This window comes from Mus caroli, chromosome 14, assembly GCF_900094665.2.
Source record: "Mus caroli chromosome 14, CAROLI_EIJ_v1.1, whole genome shotgun sequence".
Taxonomy (NCBI): domain Eukaryota; kingdom Metazoa; phylum Chordata; class Mammalia; order Rodentia; family Muridae; genus Mus; species Mus caroli.
In genome coordinates, this window is record NC_034583.1 from 101996159 (window position 1) to 102000657 (window position 4499).

Below are 4499 nucleotides of genomic sequence, written 5' to 3' on the forward strand. Positions count from 1 at the left end.
TCTCTCTCTCTCTCTCTCTCTCTCTCTCTCTCTCTCTCTCTCTCTCTCTTCCCTCTCTGTTTGTCTGAATCCACTCCCTATGAGAAGTTCTTACTACTATTGTTTTTGTGGCTCTGACACCACCAAAATCTTAGGGTCACCACTGAACTCAAGGCTTCACATTCTCAGCCTCAAACAACCATCACACAGGGATTTGGACCCTATATAAACCTCATCAGCTCTCTGATATGAGAGAGAATCTCTGGCAATGTTAATCTTTAATCTTTCTTGCTTAGAGACTGATATCTCTTGGGTTATGCTTCCAAGTTCTTCAGGAAGCTGAGGAGGGAGCACAGTTGCCTCTGACAACAGTTGGAGCAGTTAGGTGTGATGAACCTGGGGAAGATATTTTCTAACAGTAGCATTCCAATAAGAAATCCCCAAGTTTATCTCCTTTCAAAGTGTGGGCTTTATCTGTGTGGGATTTTGCCCTTAGTGAACATTTCCAGTTGCTACAGTGCCAAGTCTAAGGTTTCATTAATCTCTTTAAAAAAATCACAATCTATTTTTAAGGCTTATCAATTGCCTTGAGCTTTCTACTTTGCTTTTCCTCTTTGACCCAACATTCTTTTCTGTTTCACTTGTTGCTCTTTATCAATGACTCTCTTCACAACAACAATCAATAACAGGTTGTCTCAGACCCGTGCTTTGCTGTCTTAAAAGTTCTTCCGTCAAATAAATTTACCCCCTTACTCTTTTAATTTGATCTTTCACAAATTCTCAGGACATAGACAAAATTTACAGGATTCTTTGCCAAAATATATTGTAATTGTGTGCATCCAAATTGTCAATAAAATTTTTGTTGCTCTCTGCAACCTTAGGAGCTGGACCACTACTCTCTCCATCTCTCTGTGCATTCTTATTTGCCAAGATTCCACCATAACAATCCATGGAGCTCTTTGCTTACAATATTTATCCCCAAATCTTCCCCTGTCCTCTGACAGAACAAATATGAAAAGTTGTATGATCAGGTTTAACACACGAACAGACTAATTCTTGGTGCAAATATCTGCACTGTTTGCTTTTCCCTCACTTTAATAGAATTCTCTGATGAATATCTACTTAAGATAGACAGGAACTTATTTTGGTTGAGAGTCACACAAAAGATACAGTCCATTATTATAATGAAGGCATGGCTACCACAGTATGAGTTTTCTCTGTGTAGTCAGAAAGCAGGGAAAGAACAAAAATGTGAGGCGAGTTTGTTGTAAAAACTCAAATACTACCTCCAGTGTCATACTTCCTTTAGAAATATTCCCCTTCCAAAAATTCAGAACTTTCCAAATGGCATCCCCAGATGGGAAACATCTGTTCAACTATTTGAGGTCATGGAGAGCATTGCAAATTCATATTTCAACAAATGATCATGTTATTCTCAGGGGGAAATATATTCAATAACTGCATATTGATTCAGAAATAAGGAACTAATGGGGCCTAGGTTCACAAAACAGTGACCATTCTTTGAGATTGTCAAGAGGCATAGCTTTATGCAATTCAGTGAGCTAGTCCCTATTGCTTTGTTATTGGACTCATGGAAATAAACTAAAAAATAACAAATTTTAGCCAGAGGACATCTGTTGCCAGATCTTCACTCAGAGCTAATCTTCATAATGCCAACCTTCAGTTATACTCTGAAATTACTGAAGCCTGCCCATTATGGCAGTTTTCAAAGAAGAGTATCCTCAACCTTTTGCCACCTTGAAAGAATTTTTATTTCATTAGCCAAGGAGGTACATTACCTCGGTTTTGCAGATATAAAATTTGTATTTTAGAACCCATTTTATTCCTGAAATAATTGGCTCCAAGGACACCACAGTCCACCACACTCTGAGTGACTTCAATATGCCCATCTAAGGTCAGCTTGAGATTCTTCAAAATAGCACATCAAATCCCCAACATCCACTTAAAACAAGGACGTGATACAGAATACCGTGATGATGCTTAAGTATATAGGTAAATCAGTATATAGGTGAATACGTAACTTGTGAATCATTTAGAGAGATCAGGGAGTTTTTATTTAACACACGCCTGTCCAGGTAGTAGCCCATAGACCAAGGGTATCACATGAAACTGAGGAGAGCTATCAGTATGGTTCAAGAAAATATCATGTTACATACCTTTATGTAAAATTACTTAGATACTACATATATATATATGTATATATGGTATGCAGTATAATATTGTATACTTACATAAAATATAGTAACTTAATTGCATGGATTTTCCTTGTGAACTTTTTAATGACAGCATTATTTGCATTGTCATGCTTAGACAGACTTTAAGTTAACAATGAGTAGCTGATTCCACACCTTTGAAATTAGTGGGTCAAGAATACATAGAAAAATATGATAAGCTCATCTTCATTATTTTACCAGGTGACCTACTTGTAAATGTTGTGTCTCCTGTGCATACCAACATGATTCTGTCACATCTGCCTTGACTCCCAGAGGACAGATGCTATATGGCTCTTCCTTCCAGCCAGTCAAAGGTAAAATGAAGGATTTACTGTACTTCCTGTAGGTATTGATCCTGGCTTCCACAGGGAGATGGTGGCCTGGAATAGTATGTCAAAACAACAATGAGATTGCTAAAGGCTAGATGGATATTTTGTATTTGGTGGCTAGTTCAGGATTCCTAGCCCAACAAATTTAAGACACTGAAGGTTTACATTTTTCAGAATGGTAAACTTTGACAGTCCAGGAGGCAAGAATACCAAACTAGTTTCAGATTAAAGCCTTGAACTTGAGATTCTGGGGTCTCTTACACACTATGACTTTTATCTGAAAATTGCTCACTCTAAATATTATGTGGGTTTTTCATTGAAATGTAATTTACTTTGTTTTCTGCAATACATCATGTGTAGAAAAGTAACCACACTATGAGTTTTTATCTGTCATGTAACATTCTAAAATATCTAGAAAATCGGTGTCATTGAAGGAATAAAGCTATATTTATTTGAAATAATTTCATAATTTCCTATCATAGTAGGAATCACAGAGCATTAAAGCTATGAAATTTGACCATAGAATTATTTAAAGGCATAAAATCTATACATATGGATAATAAGTACTATGAACTTGGAATAAATGTGGGAAAATATGTATTTATTTCTCAATAAATTATCCATTTAATATATCTTATATAAGAATATATATAATAGAATTCATAGAATTTAGATTTTATTTTAAGTGTCATATTTTTATATTTTTAGTAGAAATATCTTATGGTAGAGTGCTAACACTTATAACACTTGTTACAATATATGATATTTTAAATGTACTCCACATTATAGTTCATCAGTGACCTTAAAACCACACTGAATTTTGAACATGTTGAGCTAAATGAAAATTTAATATTTTTCACATGTATGTTATAATTTTACATTAAATTTTACAAGAGCAAGAGACTCATAAAAACCTTGTCTAGGAACACCACTGAATATCGGACAAGCTGTATTAATTTCCAGTTCGTTGGCTTATCCTTCTCTCTCTCTACCCTTCTCTTTAAATTACAACATTGAAATCTTAATTTAGAAAAAAAAAGATACAACATTGGTATTAATTTAAAAGTGATTCATTGCAGTTGGTTCACAGGTAAATTCTAGTTGTACGCTAAAGAAAAAAAAAATCATTGGCTGGTCACTCACCTTTTGATTCTTGAGGGGCATGCAGTTGTCTTGCCAAATAATTCTATTAATCATTGTGCAAGCACAGACACCTGCATTTTCAAAAGGGGAATTGGATGAGCTGTTTCATATGGAAGTGTTTAAAGTTTAGAATAAATAGTCATATTTGATTCACAATTCATTTCTGTGAACTTAAGGAAGAAGTGCCTTTACATTTTTGACCTTGAGTTAATATCCATAAATAAAGTAAACCAGTGAAAAAATATTTTCTCAATTATAATCAAGAAACTTGATGTAGAGTAGTAAGTATATAATGCGTAAAACTGCTCTATTTACACAGCTATGAATAGATACTGGAATTATATATCTCAAAGATTTGCAAACATGCAATGGAAAATACCTGTAATTACATTCTATAGGCACATTGTCATTTACCTAGAGTAACAAAAATCACAGGAAATTACAAAACAGATGAAAATGGAATTTATCATATGTGCACATGTTGGGACAAAAGAAAACAACACCACCAACAACAATAGCACATCTTGGGGTAGGCCATTGTCTTCTGTATTGCTTAAGATAGAATCTTTTGGCAAGATAGCCATTTTTACAATGTTGATCCTGCCAATACATGAGCATGGGAGATCTTTCCATTTTCTGAGATCTTCTATAATTTCTTTCTTTAGAGACTTGAAGTTTTATTATACAGATCTTTCACTTCCTTAGTTAGAGTCACGCCAAAATATTTTATATTATTTCTGACTATTGAGAAGGGTGTTGTTTCCCTAATTTCTTTCTCAGCCTGTTTATTCTTTGTGTAGAGAAAGGCCATTGA